At 40.9% G+C, this 22,037-nt stretch overlaps 1 protein-coding gene across 5 annotated transcripts in view; it reads left to right on the top strand.

The window, feature by feature from the left end:
* The window catches only part of enah (ENAH actin regulator), a 314,323-nt gene that overhangs the window by 222,949 nt on the left and 69,337 nt on the right, over positions 1 to 22,037 (top strand). The window lies entirely within an intron of this gene.

Below are 22,037 nucleotides of genomic sequence, written 5' to 3' on the forward strand. Positions count from 1 at the left end.
TTGAGCTGCGGGCACAAACTGTCTTGGCACCATAAGTGGAGCGTTGTATACCAGCTCTGCTGATGGAGACTTCAGGTCCTCTGGGCGCCGTTTGTATGCCGAGCAGCATCCAGGCTAGTTTGGCCCTTAGATGTATGCCATCAGGGCAGCCTTTAAGTGTCTGTGGAAGTGCTCGACCAGGCCATTGGACTGCGGATGGTAGGCTGTTGTGGGGTGGAACTGTGTTCCCAGCGGGTGCAACAGTGCAGTCCACAGTGCGGATGCCATCAAAATGGCAAAACTTCCCTCTTCCAATGGTATATTACTAGAGAGATGACTAAGCCATGGTATTTTTGGAATACATTACACATTGTCGGCACCAATGCCAAGTGCACTGAAAGGTATTGATCAGCTGTAAGATACATTATTCAAATGGATAATTTTTCTTGTGAACGTTTGACTTCCACGTTAAAAGTGTTAGTTGAAAATTTATTTTCAAAAATACTTCTCATTGTGTATCTACTAGCAATCCTTTTCATCTGCTTCACTCATCTTCTTAACATAGAATCTGCTTCAAGACTAATCCATGTGGGTTGAACAGCAGCTAAAATTACACCCAAGATCACTTTACTCCCAAATGCTGCTTTACAATAAGATTATTAACTGACCGTGTCTCATTAACTGACTTAAACCCGTTTCCTGGTTGGTTCATTGATTTAAAACCACAATATGCTGGACTATTGGTCAGACAGCATCTCTGGAGAGAGAAACTTAGCATTTTCGTGCAGTTGGATGGTCATCAGGGCTGAAAGGTTGGAAGAAATCAAACCTGTTTTCTGTGGCAGAGCTTCAAAGTTCAGATTTATTATCAGAGTACATGCATGACATCACATACAGCCCTGAGATTTTCTCCTGTGGCCCAGGCAGAATTTCTACTTGCAGTACGAACTGTCAACGTGATAAAGATGTGTGCACAGAGAGAAATGTAAACAATCCGATGAGAACCATAGAACGTTACAGATCAAAAATAATATTCAGTAATAAACAGTGTGCAAAGTAAGAGTCTTTAAATGATGTTGTTTAGAAGTATGGTGGAGGGATAGCAACTTTTCCTGAACCTGGTGGTGTGAGTCTAGTGGCACCTATACCTCTTTCCTGATGGCAGTAGCAAGAACAGAGCGTGTGCTGAGTGGTGTGGGTCTTTGATGATTGCTGTTGCTCTCCCGACAGCAGTGTTCCCTGTAGATTTTCTCAATGTTGGGGAGAGTTCTGCCTATGATCTTACTGGTCTGTATCCACTACCTTCTGCAGTGCTTTCCGCTCAGACATATTGGTGCTGGGATACCGGGCGGGGGTGATGCAGCTGATCAACCTCCTCTACGATTATGTCGAAGGTTGCAGTATCATTCTGAACCTCCGCAAATTAAAGTGAAGATGCTGACGTGCTTTCTTCATATGACATTAGTGTGTTGGGTCCAGGAGAAGTCTGACAAGATAGATTTTAAATTTGCTCACCCTCTTTCTTTTTTAATCCCCTGATGATAACTGGATCATACATCTCTTTCCTTTCCTTAAAAACTTCAAGCAGCTCCTTAATTTTGGTGACATTGAGTGTGAGGTTATTGTTAGTGCCAAGTTTTCAATCTCCCTTCTGTATGCTGACTCATTACCCCTTTTTATATAACCCACTACCTTGGTATCGTCCGCACATTTGTCGTGCAAAACCAAGCAGTTATTGGGGAAAATCGAGTAAAGCAGGGGGCTAAGTACGCAGCCTTGTGATGCTCTGGTACTGATGGAGAATGTCGAAGTGTTCTTGCCAATCTGCCCTGATTGGGGTCAGGAGGTAAGGCAATCCAGGATCCACTTACACAGTGGGATGCTGAGTCCCAGGTCTTGGAGTTTGCTGATCAGTTTTGATGGTGTTGAATATCAATCGATAGCATCCTGTTGCATGGACCTTTGGCGTCCGGATGTTCTAGCAAGGGAACCTGGAAAACAAAGATAGTGAAGGAGCTGGCTGCAATAGTGTTAAAGGCACGTTTATTACAGCTGATTTATATTATATTATATGCCTTGGCGAGTCTGTTGTCTATCTCGTTGTCGATCCTTGCATCTGATGAAATGGTGCAGCCGAGATAGGTAAACTGGTTGACCTTTTTGAGTTTTGTGTGCACGATGGAGATGTGCGGGGGCTGGTAGTCATGGTGGGGAGCTGGCTGATGGAGGACCTCAGTTTTCTTCAGACTGACTTCCAGGCCAAACATTTTGGCAGTTTCCGCAAAGCAGGACGTCAAGCGCTGAAGAGCTGGCTCTGAATGGGCAACTAAAGCGGCATCGTCTGAAAAGTGTAGTTCACGGACAAGTTGCTCTTGTGTCTTGGTGTGAGCTTGCAGGCGCCTCAGATTGAAGAGACTGCCATCCGTGCAGTACCGGATGTAAACAGCGTCTTCATTGTTGAGGTCTTTCATGGCTTGGTTCAGCATCATGCTGAAGAAGATTGAAAAGAGGGTTGGTGCGAGAACGCAGCCTTGCTTCACGCCATTGTTAATGGAGAAGGGTTCAGAGAGCTCATTGCTGTATCTGACCCGACCTTGTTGGATAACCATGTTGAGGAACTTTGGGGGACATCCGAGGCGCTCTAGTATTTGCCAAAGCCCTTTCCTGCTCACGGTGTCGAAGGCTTTGGTGAGGTCAACAAAGGTGATGTAGAGTCCTTTGTTTTGTTCTCTGCACTTTTCTTGGAGCTGTCTGAGGGCAAAGCCCGTGTCAGTAGTTCCTCTGTTTGCGCGAAAGCTGTACTGTGATTCTGGGAGAACATTCTCGGCGACACTAGGTATTATTCTATTTAGGAGAATCCTAGCGAAGATTTTGCCTGCAATGGAGAGCAGCGTGATTCCCCTGTAGTTTGAGCAGTCTGATTTCTCGCCTTTGTTTTTGTACAGGGTGATGATGATGGCATCACGAAGGTCCTGAGGCAGTTTTCCTTGATCCCAACAAAGCTTGAAAAAACTCATGCAGTTTGGCATGCAGAGTTTTGCCACCAGCCTTCCAGACCTCTGGGGGGGGATTCCATCCATACCTGCAGCTTTGCCACTTTTCAGTTGTTCAATTACCTTATATGTCTCTTCCCTGGTGAGGACCTCATCCAGCTCTAGCCTAAGGGGCTGTTGAGGGAGCTGGAGCAAGGCGGAATCTTGGACTGAGCGGTTGGCACTGAAAAGAGATTGGAAGTGTTCTGACCATTGGTTGAGGATGGAGATCTTGTCGCTGAGGAGGACTTTGCCGTCTGAGCTGTGCAGCGGGCTTTGGACTTGGGGTGAGGGGCCGTACACTGCCTTTAGAGCCTCGTAAAAACCCCTGAAGTCGCCAATGTCCGCGCTGAGCTGGGTTCGTTTGGCGAGGCTAGTCCACCACTCATTTTGGATCTCCCGGAATTTGCGCTGAAGATGGCTGCATGCGCGACGGAAGGCTTGTTTCTTCTCTGATATACTATTATATTGTGATATTAGGGGTCTGAGAGTGAGAAAGAGTTGGTGTGAGAACTAGGAGAAACCAAGTACTGCTGGAAATTTGAAATGAATATTGCAGACAGTCATCCAGTCAGTATGGAGAGAGGAAGAGTTTGTTGCAGGTTGATGATCTTTCGTCAGAACTGGTCAGTTAAGATGCAGTATAAGAAGGCTGTTACCTGAAATTTTTTTTTAAGACCTTGGTGAGGGCTTGAATCTGCTTGGTCAGAAAATGAGATGCTTCCTTGGAGTGGTGCTAAGGAGTCAGAGTGGGTGCAGGATGGAAGATTAAAGTGACGATCGACTCAAACCTCAGGTTCATCCTTGCAGACGCAGTGGAGGTGTTGGGGGAAGGAAAATTATTTTTGGAGGAAGTAGAAGAGTGAATCAGGGGGGCAGCGTTCTCTTCAGAGTGTCGAATAATAGGGGAATACATCTGGTGATGCTGGCAGAGGTTGAGGGCTGGAGGTTAGGACAAGAGGAAAAACATAACTTGCTCTGGATGGGAAAAAAAAGTGCAGGAAATAAAATAGGTGATGTTTCCAGCCCTGCCAGCCAAGGTGGAGGGTCAACGAAGAGGAAGTCGTCGTGTGGTTCAATTATCAGAGGTGACCCTGAACTTCCAATTGCCTGTCATTTAAATTCCCGATTCGCCTTCCAATCCAACCTCCCTGGCTCTGTCCTCTTCCATGGCTCAAGCAAGCCCAGCTTAAACTCATGGGACAGCTTCTCCACTCAATGTTGAATGCATCAAAGAGAAGTGAAGGTAGGACATCTACTGTGGCCTTCAATGGAGGAGTAGCCACAAGGGGCCAAATAGCCAACCATGATTTCTTGCATGATAAGGAATTCCTGATGCCAAGTCGACTGGAGAAGGTGTCCTACTTCGAGAAAAGAAAGGGGGAAGAGGCTTTGAATAAGGTAAGGAAGGTCATAATTAAATGAAGAGAAGCTGAGAGCTAAGACAGAAGCTGTAGCCAATAGTGGGTGGTTCAAAACTGAGCACAATTTTGAAGAATAACATTTTATGTTGAGTGGTTATGGTCCAGAATTGCTGCTGTGTGGCCAGTGGAAGTGAAATCCAGCAGAGCTTTCAGAAGGAATTTGCTGGGAATTTGAGAGTGAATTATTGGCAGAAATGTCAGGAAAAAGGAATGACCAGGCAGTTTTTTAAATGCCATAATTTTGAATAGGGGGAGTTTGCTGTTACAGTATCAAGGAAATATGGGTATCAAACATTTCTTACTCCAGGTATATTCAATGAACTTGAATGGATGTGACCACTAAACCATTCCTGGGTTGGATAATTAAAATAGTGGCAGACTGTTGGATTGTGCTTTGTGAATTGTGTTTCAGGAAAACATTCTACAATCTAACCAGACCAATATTCTGGAGTAGGTTTCATACATCTATTGTTTGTTTGAACATGTGTTTGAAACCAATGAAAATGCATTACCATCTCTGTTGGGAATCATTTGTCATGCCTTTGCAGAAAAGCTGTTTTTTGTTTGGAACAAGCCTATTGCATTATTTACTAAAGGTTGTCAGGTTAATTAATGTATCTTACAGCTGATCAATACCTTTCAGTGCACTTGGCATTGGTGCCGACAATGTGTAATGTATTCCAAAAATACCATGGCTTAGTCATCTCTCTAGTAATATACCATTGGAAGAGGGAAGTTTTGCCATTTTGATGGGTAGCTTCATAGATTATGGCACCATCATATTAACAGGGTGGAGCCTATCCAGGAAAATATTGTGATATATCCCTAATTTTTGCTGAATTAACAGGTTCCTATGAAAGGTTTGAGAATGGATATAACTGATTAAAAATGAGTGTTTGTGTTTTAGCTGGAAATAAGATTGTCTGTTGTCAGTGTCTAAAAGCTATTCTGAAGAGGGTTGGACATAATTCTCAAGTCAGGGTAGAAATGAACTATTTGGCCTTGCAGTTAAACAGTCAATGTCACGTACATAAGTGCAATGCATATGTGCACTGAAATTCTCCAGCCAAATAGGTACTTCACACAAAAAGGCATACATAATTGAATTAAAAATAGACAATGAATACACAAGGTAGATATTAAATACTTAGCTTACTTTGCAATTGTGGTGTTAGAGCACTCCTTGATTGGTGTAAAAAGCCTGATTGCTGTTGGAAAGAAATGGTTCTTGAACTTAGAGGTGCTGGTCTTCAAGTTTCTGTACCTCCTGTCCAAAGGTGGCCACAAGAAGAGGTTGTGTCCAGGGTGAGGGGGTCCTTTATGAAGTTGGCTGCCTTCATGAGGCAGCACCTCACATCCATGTCTACGATCCATGGGAGGACAGAGCCTGTGATGGACTTGGCTATGTTTGCTACCTTCTGCATTCTTGGGCACTTGAATTCCCAGAAATAAGCTATTCAGCTCAAGTCTACTCATTAGTTGATCCATTTTCCCACTAGCCCCACTGCTGACCTGCTCCCCATAACCTTTCATGTCCTGGCTAATCAAGAACCCATCAATCTTTCCCTTAATATGCCCAGCGACTTGGCCTCCATAACCACGTGATAACAAATTACACAGATTCATCACCCGCTGGTTAAAGAAATTCCCAAACCAGGCTGTGATGCTCCTGTGTAAATTTAATAGAGTATCTGACAATATGCCTAATCTACTCAAACTCCTTTGCTGGTGTGCTTTCTTCATGGTCGCCTCAAAGTACTGACTCCAGTAAAGGTCTTCTGAGATATGAACTCCTGGGAACTTGAAATTAACCCTCTCCACCTCTATCCCATCAATACAGACAGGTAGTTCCTTGACCTCTTGCTCCTTCAATCAGCAATTAGTTCCTTGATCTTGATGGCGTTAGTAGAACACAGAGCATAGAACAATCTAGCACAGTACAGGCTATAGATGACATCTAGTATTTCCCAATTTCAAAACGTGCCATCTTCAAAGAGATGCAAATGACAATATTCCGAATTACTATTGTATTAATCCAATAACCAAACTTTGTAGATGCAGCTTTAATTTGTTGATAAAACAGATAAACATTTTGCATAACTTCACATTGAGATTTCATAATGATGAATAAACAAAACATACGGGAAAATGATATAACGATATTCAACTTTAAACAGATACAAGAAGAAATAAAACAAAATAAGATGAATTCAAAGAAAAGTATCTTGAGCTTATGTCCCCTTCATAATTTGTCGAAGAATGAGATGCAAGCCCTTGGTCTGTTCAGCTATTACAACATGTGATGTCATATAACACTACAAACAATATTTTTTCTGAAGGGATTGGCACAAAATTAACTACGAATCAAAAACACGTTTTAACCTTTACATTCCAACCCCTAATTATTATAATAGATATTAATGACTAATAATAATTACTATTGCAGATGCAAAAGTAAATGTGATAAGTATAAGAATTCTGCTTCTTGTAAAAGACAGATTTTAGTAATAGGTCATTTAAGTAACCTGTCTTGGTTTTAATCCACACTTTCTTGGTGTAGAATCATGCATGATAATTACAATGTCTCCACATACAAAGTTACATTTAGCTTTTGACCATTTTGTCTTTCTTGTAATAGTGAAAGATATTCTTTAATCCATCTTTTCCGAAATAAATTCTCAATAAACTGCACTTGTTTCCACCTGTGTCTTGCATAGATATCTTCTTTCTGAAATTGTCCCGGAGGCATTAAAGGTTTAGATTTAAGTAAGAGATGATTCAATGCAAGTGCCTCGATGTCATTTGAATTGACAGAAATTTTCATTATTGGACGACTATTTAAAATAGCTTTGAACTCGCACATTACTGTCTGAAAATTGTCATCATTCAGTATTTTAACATTCAAAATGTTATTTAAGAATTTTTTTGATTGATCTAATCATTCTTTCCCACACACCTCCATGATGTGATCCTTTGGGTGGGTTAAATATCCAGTTAATTCCTTTTTGAAGTAATGCATCAAAAATTTGATGTTGATTCCAATTTTGAATTGCTTTCATTAACTCTAATTAAGTTCCTGTAAAGTTAGATCCATTATCAGAACGTAATTCCTTTACTTGACCACGTCTGGCAATAAAATATCAAAGAACAATAAAAGAGTCTGTATCATACTTCAATATGAATCGCTCTTGTAGTCAAACAAGTAAAAATAGCTCCGTGTCATTTTTCAACACTTCTTCCTCATTTTACTTGTAAAGGTCCAAAATAATCAACTCCCGCGTATGTTCATCAGTCGAAACTGTCCTGTAGCAAATCTGCCATTTGTTATTGTCCAAGTTTAGCATTTGCATGTCGACAATTAACACATTTTAATATATTTATCTTGATTAATGTTGAAGCATCAAGTATCCAATATTTCTGACATAATTCTGATAACATGTGATTGCAACCACCATGACCTGTTTTCTCATGTATATGTTGAACAATCAATTCAGAAATATGAAATTCCTTAGCTAATATAATTGGATGTTTCACTTCTTCTGGTGTTATTGCTTTTTCCTATCTTCCTCCTACTCTCAATACATCATTTACAAGAATAGGATTTAGCTTGTAAACACAACTTGCTATTGCAACATTCAGATTCTTCTTCAATTCTGATATCTCGTTATCAAACACCTTTCTCTGACAAAAACAAATTACCTCCAATTCAGCATTCATCAATTCATCAACTGCTAGGTAACAGCTCTTTCAATGCTTCAGATTCTCTTTCTTGATACGATTTTAAAACATAGTTTTTAATCTAAGAATCCACGCTACTGCCCTTTTCAAACAGAACGATGAAGAATAATAGCAAATTAATTGAATAAGCGGATCATTTGAATAGTATTCACATTAGTTTTTCGGATTTCTGGATCCTCCATTGAAAATTCTTTTAACTCTTCTGGATTTTGAGGCCTCTCTTCTTGAGATTGTGAAAGAAATTGAGGACCAGACACCCAGGTGTTGGCTTTTTTTCAAAAATGATTGAACTTTTGATCCTCATGAAGCCATATCAGCTGGATTATCCACTGTTTTAACATATCTCCATTGATTAGCATGCAGAACCTTCTCGATCTCATTAATTCTATTAGACACATAGGTACGAAACCTCATGGTTTTGTTATTAATGTATTTAAGTGCTGATGTACTGTCAGTCCAAAACATAGAATCTGGTAACTCCATCTGTAATTCTCTTCTTAATACAGTGTCCATTTTGCTTGCCATAGTAGCGGCAGGCAATACTATTCGAGGTATGGTGACTGGCTTTAATGGAGCCACTCTGGCTTTTCCCATTACAAATCCACAATGTATTCGCCCCATGTTATTTCGCAGTACTAAAAAACTGACAGGACCAAAACCACCTTCGCTTGCGTCAGCGAAATGGTAAAACTGAGCAAATGTGGCAACTCCAAAGTCTGTTGGTTTCAAACATTTGTTAACTTCAAAGTTTTCTAACATTTTAAGACTCTCAATCCAATTGCTTCAATCTTGTGCGATGGATTCTGGTATAGTTTCATCCCATCCAAAATTTCTGTACAATTCTTGGAGAATTTTCTTGGCTATTAATACTATTGGTGCCAATAATCCCAAAGAAATATATATTGATCTTCCAATCAAATGAATACCTCTTCTTGTCAAAGGTCATTCTTTCAAAACAATTTTGAATTTGAAAACATCAGATTGAACCCACCATTGCCCTCACAGAATTCTTTTGACAGGTAGTAGGTCACAATCCAAATCAAGATGTTTTATCTCCTTTGCTCTTTCTGCTTCAGGAATAACAGCCAACACATCGACTGTTGCTAATCCATTTTATAAGGAAGAAACCTCCTTTATTACAGATCTCCTATAAACTTGTGATAAAGATCTATTGCTTCTTTTTCTGAAACCACTGAAGTGAGACCATCATCAACATAGAAATTATTCCTGATGATGTTTATAGGTTGAGACTAAATTGCTCTTCATGATCTTCAGCACATTTCAAATTTTCAACTGTTGTTCCCACAGATCATTAAATTTAGCAACTGAAATTCTGTTGACATTTACATTTGACGACTCCTGATCATTATTCATTTTTCCTCCTAATGGTCCGTTAATTCTCCATCCAAGCAACATTCTCACAGCATAAGGTCCATCATTTTGACTCCTTATTACTTCTAGAGGTTTGAGAGCTTTTGGTACATCTAATCCAATTAACATCTCAACCTTAGCATTCATCTTGGATAAGCAAATGTCTTTTAGATGATCCCATTGTTTGATATCATCCTGATATGGAACATACTCCTTATTCACAGACATAGTCTTCTGAGTGTATACACTTGGAAGATTGCAAAATTCATTGCTATTCAATCCAACAATCTGTAAACCTGAAACTATATTAGTTTCAATGTTCCTTTTATCATTAAATCCTGTCTTCAACAAGATTTATGACCTTTTACCACGAAGATTAAGTTTATTCATTAGTTGAACAATACAAAATGATGCGTACTTCCTAGATCAAGAAATACATAGGTCTTCAATATACAGCTTCCTTTTTTAGCCTTAACGTGTATAGGAACTATCAAAAGAGCTTTGTCACTGGCCCCAGTAAGACTGTTTGTCTGAACCAAAGCTGAGGCATTCTCTTTGACTGTGTCTTTAGTCTTGGATTCAGATTGTTTGACATCCTTCTCAACTTTACTTCGTTGAGTATGCAGAAACTTGGGACGCTTTAAGCTGCATATATCACAGCTGAGTTGCTTATTCCAAGTTTTTCTGATGTGTCCTTTGCACAAGCAACTGAAACATATTCCATTTTTATTTAAAAAGGTTAATTTTTCGTCATACGACTTTTTCTCCAGTCGTGAATATTTTTCCAAAGCATGCTCACCTTTGCAATACCAACAGCTTTCCTGAACAGTCTGATCTTCCTTCTCCTTTGTTTCCTTGTTCTTTCTTATGTTTATATCTGACACAGCAGGTAACAAGGTTCTTCCCTTTGGTTTCTGTTAAGACGATGATTGAGACGGATAAACATTTTGCATAACTTTGCGTTGAGATTTTTAAATATAGCCATCTGCAGCCTTGTCGATGTTGTGCGCTAGTGACTGCCTCTTACTTTGGAATCTCCCTGCACTGTGGTTCGAGTGGTCGGGCTCATTGACCTTGATTGTGGGCAGGAGCAGCTGAGTATTGAAGGCACCAGTGCAGTTCACAAGTAGGAAAATGTCGCTGGAGGTAATGGGATTGGTGACAGGGGAAGGGATTACAATCAACTCCCTGAGAGACAAATGTTCAACATTGTATAAATCTACTCCACTACAATCCAACCCTTCCCTCTCTCACACCTTTTATCCTCTATTTTTCTTGTATCTTTTGAATGTCCTGATTATGCCAGCCTCCACCACCATCCACACATTCCAGACACCCACCACCACCCTTGTGTGTAAAAAAAAGAAGCGCTTACCTTTGACATCTCCTCATTAATTTTTTTTAAAATTTCGACATACAGCACAGTAACAGGACTTTTGGGCAAACAAGTCCATGCCGCCCAATTTGCATCCCATTAACCTACACCCTCAGTACATTTTGAACAGTGGGAGGAAACCGGAGCCCCACTCAGACATTGGGAGAACCTATAAACTCCTTACAGACAGCACAGGATTTCTTCCACTCACTTTAAACAGATGCCCTCTATGATTTGCTACTGTCACCCTAGAAAAGGATGGTGACCTGCTACTCCTTTGAAGCTCCTCATAATTTTAAATGCACCATTAAGTTGTTTCTCATCTTTTGATGCTCCAAAAGGAAAAGCCCTAGCACTGTCCACCTTGCCTCATAAATACTAAATTTTAATACTATATTTAAATGCTAAATGTACATTTTAAAGCTTCCCCCTCTTGTCCTTTAGGAATCAGGAGTGTTCATGTAAAAAGGGTGAATTTGACACTGAACTTAGTTGTCTGATATGAACTTGGGGATGAAAGGTCTGTATTTCTCATCAACGTCCTTCTGAAATCTCAAAGTTCAGAACATCCGGAACAAAACTTCAGCCAATCATGTTTGATTCTTCCGACATGATTTCAGCTGAGAAATTAAATTGTCTGAAACAAATTAATTGTTTGACATCCTTGTGGCGGTTGTGATTTAATGAGGGCAGGATTGTTTAAATGCAACAGTAGCTCCAGTCACAAGGGTGCTGCAGTACAAAGCAGCACAGCATTTGGTTCACTGGGAGTAAGTATTAATTATTCAGTAGGAACAGGAAATGCAGAGCATTCCAGTCAGGGCCAGGCACTAGAGCAGGTAAACTTGACCTCTAATGGACTGAAGCTGTTAAAATGCACAAATGATGCAGAGTCTTTTCAATTAAAATGCTCTCCTCTTACTTGCTCACCTGTGGGAGAGAGTGATTAATGTGAGCTTGGATCCACTAAAAATGAGCGACAATGGTTGAGAGGAAATCTGAAGATGTGTCGGCATTTGAGGAGGACTTGATTCACCTGCGAGCTGGGGAGTTGTGTGAGCGTGTTCCGAGCTCCGTGTCTCAGGATGCAAGTAATGGTGTGTGGCACTATCTGTGCTGCCAGAAGCGAGATCAAGCCTTCATTCTGACATGTAGGTGCCCTTCAGATGTTCTGCATGGAGTGTTCAAGCTGAATCGTTTACCTTTGATTTTCTTGGCTGCTGCTCATTTTAAAATAGAAATTGTAATTAAGTTTTGGCACGATTAGCACAACGCTGTTACAGAGCAAGCGACCAGGACTGGGGTTCGAATCTTGAGTTTGTACGTTTTGTCCATGTCCGCATGGATTTCCTCCGGATGCTCCCGTTTCCTCCCACCCTTCAACACTTATCGAGAGTTGTAGGTGAATTGGGTGTAATTGGGTGGTATGGGCTTGTGGGCCGAAAGGGCCTGTAACTGTGCTATTTTTCTAAATGTAACATTTAAATGTAAATATTTTTAAGTTACTAAAAGAAAGCACACTCAAAATTCAGTCATTTTTTTGGGTGAAAGATAACCAAGGGTGGGGGGGGGGGGTGTCTGGTCATTTTTGCAGATGTCATCTATGCTACAGGACATTTAGTTGCCTGAGTTGATGGAGTATAAAATGTGAAATTTGCAGATTTGTGGAAATCACTTGGTCTCTCAGTGGTACACAAGAGAGCTCTTCGATAGTTCATTGTGCAGCTCTTGTTCCATATTGTGCATTTTGATACAGCATTGGCACTTAACACATGCCTTGGAGTTGTCTGATCATGTGTGTTCGGAGCTTTCAGCTTGTTTTTATTTTCTCCACCAGTGCTGAAATTCATATTTAAAATGGGCTGGAATCAATGGTAGTTGGATTGTGTTTCCTACGTGGGCCTAAATTGTCTAGCTATATTGTGGGTGTTTCTGTAAATACTGAACATCATCTGCTTTATAGTCATCCACTAAAATAAGAAAGGGTTTTATTTTTGGTGTGATGCCTTGAAAAGAACCTTGCAAATATTGGATAAGTGGATTCACTTTCAAACTTTGACTCTCATACTTCTTGCAGTTCAATTGATACAATGTCGTATTTGTGCTTCACTGGTTTGGGGAGCCATTTGCTGGTTTTTGTGATCGTTTATTGTGGGTTGTCCAGGGAGGGTTTCCTTCGTGTTGATTCTTTCTTCCTTTGGATCTGTGGGGGCTGTGTCTACCCTACTGCTGCATAACTTTAAACACACGGTCATCAAGAAACAGACAATTGGTTGCATTAATTACATGCCCAGGAGAGGGATTACAAGAAAAGTTGGTAAATTATAAAGCTAGCATCTGATCTGTTGCTGCTGAGAGACAAATTTAAATCCCACCATCGATCATTATCTCTGCCTCTTGTCATTTTATGCACTCGAGTCGATGACCTCTCATCGTTAGGTTTGCTGGACCTGAGGTGGCCTCACTTGCAGTAGTGCCCATGTTGAAGAAAGAGGTAAAGATTCTGTCTCAGCACACGATGGGGTGCAAAGGCAAAATTGCAGTTTCATTTAGAAATAGGAAGGGAAGGGAATCAGACTTCCAAGTCACTGCAGTACATTTCCTGGCCACCACCAATGCAACTTGAAGAAATTCTTTTTGGACTGCCTCATTTTGGGAAAGAGAACAGCGGTTTTGCATCCTGATGTCATGGTCATCAACTGTTCTCTTACTACTGGCACTGACAGACTGCCTCTCCCTCACGTTCGGAAGTTATTGAAAGCTCCATATGTCATTGTGATGCCTCTTGATCCTTTCGTCAAGGATTGACAATCTTTGTAAAATTATGAAAGATTATTGACCTGGAACATTCACCATATTTAGAACCAAGATCAGTACAGCATAGGAACAGGCCTTTTGGCCCATGTTGTAGGCGTCAAACACGAGGCCAAATTAATCCGACTCTCCGTCTGTACTTGAGAACACCTGCAGCAGGAAAAAAAGGAAAAGAGATGGAACTGTCAGGATCCGGTATCCAGTTCAGAGAATCTAATTACTTTTCTTCCCTAGATCTCAAATAAGGGAAAGAACCAGAATGTAGAACTCAGAAACAGAATAAGTGTCCCAAAATATTCAACCCTGCATTCTGCAAATGTGGTTGGCATACCTACAAAAACATATTGTATTTCTTCCTTAGATTGTAAATAATTTTCTCCAGGGGGAACAACTCTGCATTTCTTCATCCCATCGGGCTCTGTCCAGAAGAGAATCAGACTTCCAAGTCACTGCAATACATTTCCTGGCCACCACCAATGCAACTTGAAGAAATTCTTTTTGGTACTTGGACAGCCTCATTTTGGGTCTTATGCCCAGAATATTTTCTCAGAGAAGCAATTGTGGACTTTATGGCAATTGTTTCCCAATAATCTGGTCTAATAAAAATCTTCAATTTTCCCAAAAGAGTTTCACTTTAGAGCATGACCAGGTGGAATGTAAAAAAGGTTCCCGTTACTTCAAAAACATATCTGATAGAATTTAATTTATGTAATTTCTGTGAAGTAACATAGAGCTGATGCAAAGAATTATATTGCACCAATCTATATCTTACATTTATTATATTGATCATGCAGTCCTGACACAAATCAGACCAGTTCTTATCACCAATGCTAATATTCAAGACTGATTCCCATTTTTGATATGTTTAACTCCCACTTGGAAGTGGCTGACTGAAGTAAGGATTACATTGCAGGTGTAAACTTTCTGTGTTCCCCTTTCAAATCAGAATCTCCATTTCACTGCACTCTGGTAACATCATGGCTGGACCTAATTCATCTCTGAAAATAAAAGCTCTTAATTGAAAGAAGCAGAAGATTGCGTTGTTAAGAATATTATTTTTTGACCGTTCAAGCGACGTTAATTGCCCTTTCACATAACAATCTTCCACATACTTGATCCCTTTACGGGACCATGTATGTAGAATTTTATTATCCATTGTTAAAGGAATTAATCTATTTTGAGTCAAGGGCATTAAACCCCTTAATGTCGGGATCCCATCGAATAATATCCGCCAAAGGTTCTATAACCAATATGAAAAGAGCTGGAGATAATAGACATCCTTGTCTGCTAGATCTAGACAGTGGGAATGTTGGAGATACATGGCCATAGGTTCATTATATAGGGCACAAATCTAGTTTATAAAATTTTGACCAAATCCAAGTCCTCTCCAGTACTTTAAATAAAAAGTCCTACTTCAGTCTATCAAAAGCCTTTACCACATCCAAGGAAAATGCCACACTTACTTAAATCACCTCTTTTCTGGCCAAATGAATTAGACTAAGCAATCTGCTTACATTGTCTGCTCATTGCCTTTTCTTAACAAATCCAGTTTGATCCTTATTTATCGATTTTGGCAAAAATGTTGCTAATCTGTTTGCCAAAGCTTTGGCTAATATTTTATAGTCTGTATTCAACAAAGAAATCAGTTGATCTTCTAGATCATTGATATAGGCAACAAACAACAATGCCCCCAGGTGAGATCCCTGAGGCACACCACTTATAACAGGACTCCAGTCTGAAAAGCAACCATCTACCACACTCTCTGTCTTCTCCCAAAGAGTAAATTTCAAATCCAATTTACATCCTCTCCATGGATACCTAGTGTTTGAACCTTCTGAACTTGCCTCCCATGTGGGATCTTGTCAAAGCCTTTACTAAAGATCATCTAGACAACATCCACAGCCTTTTCTTCATCTTTCTTGGTAACCTCGGAAAACTCTATAAGATTCTTTAAACATGACCTATCACCCACGCTGACTATCCTTGGCTGTCCAAATACCTGTATACCCTATCTCTCAAAACACCTTCAACAATTTACCTACTACTGACATCAGGCTCATTGTCCTGTAATTTCCTGGTTTATTTTTGGAGCCTTTTTTAAACAACGGAACAACATGAGCTACCCTCCAATCCTCTGGCACCACACCTGTGACGTTTGAAATATTTTTGCAGGGGCCCTGCAATTTCTACACTATTCTCTCAAGGTCCAAAAGAATATCCTATCAGGCCTGGGAGATTTATCTATCCTTATTTACTGTAAGGCAGCAAGCACCTCCCTCGAAAACCAAGGTTCCCTATACCTGTTAACTTTGCCTTTAATCTTGACAGGAACATGCACACTCTGCACTCTTAAGATTTCGCTTTGAAGGCCTTCCACTTGCTGAACACATCCTTGCCAGAAAACAACTTATCCCAATACACTCTTCCTAGATCCTTTCTCATTTCCACAAAATTAGCCTTCCTCCAATTCAGAATCCCAACTCGAGGACCAGACCTATCCTTATCCATAATTAACTTGAAACTAATGACATTATGGTCACTGGATTCAAAATGTTTGCCTACACATACTTCTGTCGTCTAACCTATCTGGTTTCTTAATAGGAGATCCTGTACTGCATCCTCTCTCATTGGTACCTCTATATATTGATTTAGAAAACTTTCCTGAACACATTTGGCAAACTCTAAGCCATCCAGCCCTTTTACAGTATTATTGGAGTCCCAGTTAATATGTGGAGAGTTGAATCTCCACATATCACAGCTTTCTGTTTCTTACATCAGTCTGCTATCTCTCTACTTCTTCATCCAGATCATTTATAAAATTTAGAAGGAGTGGAGGTCCCAGAATAGGTACCCGTGGACTCCATTAAGCATTGACCTCCAGGTAGAATGCATTCCATTTAATATTTCACTCTTGCTTTCTGCAGGGAAGGCAATTCTGAATCCACGCAGCCAAGGTTCCATGCCCCATGACTTTCTGAATGATTCTACAAATGGCACCTTGTCAAGTGCCTTACTAAGATCCATAAAAACCACATCTACCACCCTACCTTCATCTATTTCTTTTGATACTTCCTCAAAAAAGCCGTTAGGCTCGTGAGGCACAACCTTCCTCTCACAAAACCATACTGATTATCCCTGAGGAGACAATACTTCTCTAAGTGCTTGTAAACCCTGTCCTAAAGAATCCTCTCCAATAGTTTGCCGACCACTGATGTAAGTAAGACTCACTGGTCCATAATTCCCAGGATTCTGTTACCTTTTTTCAAACATTTGCTACGCTCCAGGGAAGATGCAAAAATCATTGCCAATCCCACGGCAATTTCTTCCTTCGCTTCCTGTAACCTGGGGTGTACCACCTCCAGTCCTGGAGACTTATCAATCCTAATGTTTTTCAGGTGGTCCAGCAATTCCTCCTTCTTAAGCTCAACATACTCCAGCACATAAGCTTGTTCTAAACTGACCCAACATTGGCCATGGTCCCTCTCTGGTGAACACTTGGGGCAAAGTATTCATTTAGGATCTCCCCAACTCTGTCTCCAGGCACATGTTGCCTCGCTTTCGTCGTCCTTTTGCTCTTGCCAAGGCCTTCTCATGCTTCCTTCTCTCTCTTCTAAAGCCTTTCTTGGCCACCATGTAATTTTCATGAGCTCTTCCTGACCTTTTCTTCCTAAACATTGTGACCTTCATTCTTCCTCTTAATTGACTGTCTCACCTCTTTTTGTCAACCACAGTTCCCTTATCCTACCATCTTTTCCTTGCCTCAGTGGGACAAATCTATCCAGAACCTTGTGCAAGTGGTCCCTTAACATCCTCCATATTACTGCTATGCTTTTTCCCGAGAACATCTGATCCTAATTTACTCTCCCTAGTTCCTGGTTCATCCCTTCATAATTAGCCCTTACCCAATTAAACCTGTTACCATTTGGCCTACTCTCCTTGTCCATTTCTATCCTAATGCTCAATGAGTTGTGGTCACTGTCACCAAAATACTCCCCCACTGAGAGGTCCTTTACCTGATCTATTTCTTCAGTATAAGGGTATTAAAGGTTACGGAGAGAAGGCGGGGATGGGGTACTGAACTTTAAGATCAACCATGATCTCGTTGAATGGCGGAGCAGGCTCGAAGGGTTGAATGACCTACTCCTGCTCCTATCTTCTATGTTTCTATGACCAGGTTCATTACCCGGTACTAGATCCAGGATGGCCTCTCCTCTACTCTGCTTGTTGACATACTGTCTCAGGAATCTTTGGACACGTCTGACAAATTCTGCCCCATCTATCCCTCTTGTAGTAAGGGAGTTCCAGTCAATATTTGGGAAATTGAAGTCTCCCAAAACAACTGGTATTTCTGTGCCTTTTCAAAATCTACCTACTTATCTGCTCCTCAGTGACCCAAGGGCTATTTAGGGGCTTATAAACTACTCCCAATACATTGATCATGCCCTTCCACCCACACTGATTGAGTGGACAATTGCTCCACATCCTCGCTTTCTGCAGCTGTGATTATATTGTGACAGATTGTATATTTTATATTGTATATAGCTGTTTTAAAGGAGATAAATTGTGGGTTTTTTTAAGTGTAAGTCACAAACAAACACCTCACAACACAGATCTCATTTAAAATGCCAGACCTCTGCTCAAGCCAGACAGTCCAGGCTCCAGGTGCCTTTGCAAAAACTTTGAAGAATGCCTATAGAGACTTCACAAGTAGGTGTTAATTGGACAGACTGTGGTGAAATTGATTATTGTTTTGGAAAGCAACAGATGAATGGACTTGAAGATTAGGTTCGGTGCCGCAGTTTGTCTGAGTGCAGAGTGCTGTTCTAAGAGGGTCATGTGGTTTTCTCTGAGTGACAGAGAGAGAGAGAATTCAGTTCTACAGTTCAGCAGCAGCAGCTGGGACTGGAAGAGGACAAGCTGGCGAGCATGTGGAAAAACCTAATTTTGAAGACGAATTGTGAGTTTTTAGTTTAGCCTGTCTAAAGCCCTTGTGGTTCATGCAAGGAGACATGGTTGGCTGTATACAAAAAGGAACTCTGTGGTGACCTAAAAGAAAGAGGTTATCATCTGGGAAACCCTGATGGGGCAAATTTATTTGGCAAGACACTGAAGTGGCTGTTTGGAGGGAATCAGTTTGTGTCCAACGAGCACCAAATCTCTCTCTCTGAAAACTGAATAGAACCTTCCTGAGTGGTAACCATTTACCTTTCAAGCACCAAAGCCTGGTGAAATTCATAAATGTTAAATTCTGTGCACAGTATAAGAATGGTCTGCAACCAGTGAACTTGGAGGAGTGAGAAGTGAGATTGGACTGAATTATTTTCTGAACTTCTCATCAGATTAATGAACCAAAAACACTGCCTTACGTTGACTTTTCATGCGCTATTTTTATTTATTTTTTTGTAAGGTGGTTTATATGAATGTTTGCATTGTGATGTTGCCACAACATAAAGAATTTTGTGACTTGTTCATGACAATAAATTCTGATTCTGAATGTATTCTGCTAAGAGGTCAGTGACCAGTGACGTTCCACATGGATCTGTTTTGGGACTCTTACTCTTGGAGGCTGGCATAATGAGGACCGTTAAAGACAGATATAGACACATGGAGATGAGAAAAATAGGAGGGATGAATGGGTGTGAGGGAGGGAATGGTTAGATTGATGTGGATAAGGTTTAAGTCAGTCAGCACAACATTGAGCTGTTTGTGTTCTATTTGTTTGCAGCAACTTTTGGAATTATGATTTTTATAAATGACTTGGATGGTAGAGGGGTGGGTCAGTAAGTTTGTAGATGACACGAAGGTTGGAGATGTTTTGGATAGTGCAGAAGGTTTTCATCGGTTACAGTGGAATATAGGAAGGATGCCAAGTTGGATGGAGAAGTGGCAGATGGAGTTCAATCCAGAAAAATGTAAACTAATGCACTTTGGAAGATTGAACTTGAAGGCAGGGTATGTGATTAATGGCAGAATTCTCAGTGATGTGGAGGAACTCAGGGTCCAGATACCTCAAGGTTGCTGCTCAAGTTGATAGGGTGGTTAAAGATGTGTATGGTGTGGCCTCATTCATCAGAAGATTGAGAGCAAGAGGTAATGTTGCAGCAGCTCTATAAAACTAGTCAGGAATATTGTGTTCAGTATTGGTCGCCTCAATACAAAGGAGGTGGAAACTTCAGAGAGGGTACAGAGGAGATTTACCAGTATGTTGCTCAATTGCAGAACTTGTGTGATGAAGAAAGATTGAGCAAGCTTGGGCTTTACTCTTTGGAATGATGGAAGATGAGAGGCAACATAATAGAGGTGTGTAAGATTATGAGAGGCATAGATAGAGTTGACAACCAGCACCTTTTTACCCTGGGGCAACAATGGTCAATACCAGAGGCCATCTGTTTAAAGTGAATGGAGGAACATTTAGGTGAGATGTCAGAGGAAGGATTTTATTACACAGAGAGGTTGGAGGCTGGCATAATGAGGACCGTTAAAGACAGATATAGACACATGGAGATGAGAAAAATAGGAGGGATGAATGGGTGTGAGGGAGGGAATGGTTAGATTGATGTGGATAAGGTTTAAGTCAGTCAGCACAACATTGAGCTGTTTGTGTTCTATTTGTTTGCAGCAACTTTTGGAATTATGATCAGCATTTTTCAGTGGTATTTCTTTCAGAATTTCTGTGCATATTTTCCATATCTAACGCTACCAAATTCATGGTTTGATTTTGTTCAGCAAGCCATAAGAATGAGTGCAATAAAAAATCTTTGCACTTCCTGTGCTGAAACTAGACCTTTTCACACCGCTGTGTAAAAGAGGTAGGACTGCGGACCCAGGTGATTTTCCCAGACCACCTTCTCCCTGCGGTGTGAAAAGGCCAAGCAGGGGAAGAGTCGTGATGTAAGCGCTTGCACGTAACAAAGACGATGAAAATAATCATACCACCTGACAACAGCGGTTCCAGCTGCGAGAGGGATTATAGGCAATGAAGTTGGCCATTGATCCTGCATTGTGTCACCGTTGCGACATCCATAAGTGGCCCCAAGTGGGGGGCATAACAAACAGCAGGTAGGGGGCGTGATGTAGAGCAGGCGGGGGCGTGACAAATGGCGGGTGGGGGGGCAACGAATGGCTGGGAGGGTGCAATAAACGTCGAGCGGGGGGGGGGAGGGGGATAATGAATGGCTGAGGGGCATTTCATTAGGCGTTTGGACCATATCACCAAAGCTAAATCTCATTCAATGGTGATTGGAGAACTGGGTAAAGAAATGCTTTAAAGACGTGTGTTCACATGATGACGAAATAAAAACCCAGTTCACATATCAGTGAAGGTCGGTTTGAATGAACAATGGGGAGTGACATAAAATTCCAATTCCAAGATCCTGAGAACTCTGGTTAGAGTAGCCTCAGTGTGTAATGTGTCATTGCTGGGGGAGGTCCCTCCAAAATGCTGGGGAGGACAAATTCCAGGGAATTTAGACCATGGTGTGAATGGCCTGGGAGGACCCGCCTTCCTGGGAATTTTACCCAGGTCCATGTAGGGTCACTGCTTGCCCACAGTGTGAAAAGGCCTTCTGTGTTTGATGAACGAGGCAGAGTGGGAGCAAGATGACCGACTGTTCTTCCTTTTCCAGGAAAACCTCCACAATCTACCACACCAAGAGCTGATGCACACGGGCAGTAGAAACCCTGGCTGGAAAGTCCAGTGAGGCTTGTATATTTAAATGTTACCCCCCACCATATCCTGATTTTAAGTAGTCTGGTCAATGCTCCTTTGCTCATTCCATTCCATATCCACTTCTTCAGCAGTTTTGCTCTTATGGTTTCCTTGAGGAAAAATTGAACTGTTTGCAAGAACTACTCCCTATTTTATTAAGTTTCACCATCAATTTAATTTTTTTAAATCCTGCTTTATTAATAACCAGGTAGCACATCCACCTCTGGTTTTGGAGTCATTCTCAAAATTGCAGTGTTCACGTCACCCTCACCGTGTCAAACCGCATTGTTTTGAAAACTCATGAATTACAACATTTACATACAACTAACCCCAATCTTTGAATCGTGAATTTTACTTTGTCATTTTAATTAATAATCTGTCCATGGCTGATCGAGGTGTATATTAATGATTCAGACACGTGTGGAAGATTGGTGGGGCTTCACAGATGATATAAAAATTGTCGTCGTATGTGACAATGAAAACCCATGGACTTCAGGGTGGTATTGGTGGTCCTTTCAGGCTCATGAACTTGTGGGAATTGAGGTTGGTGCCACAATGCTGGTGAATACACAATAAACTGGATTATGATGGCATTA

This window comes from Narcine bancroftii, chromosome 6, assembly GCF_036971445.1.
Source record: "Narcine bancroftii isolate sNarBan1 chromosome 6, sNarBan1.hap1, whole genome shotgun sequence".
In the NCBI taxonomy this organism is placed as follows: Eukaryota; Metazoa; Chordata; class Chondrichthyes; order Torpediniformes; family Narcinidae; genus Narcine; species Narcine bancroftii.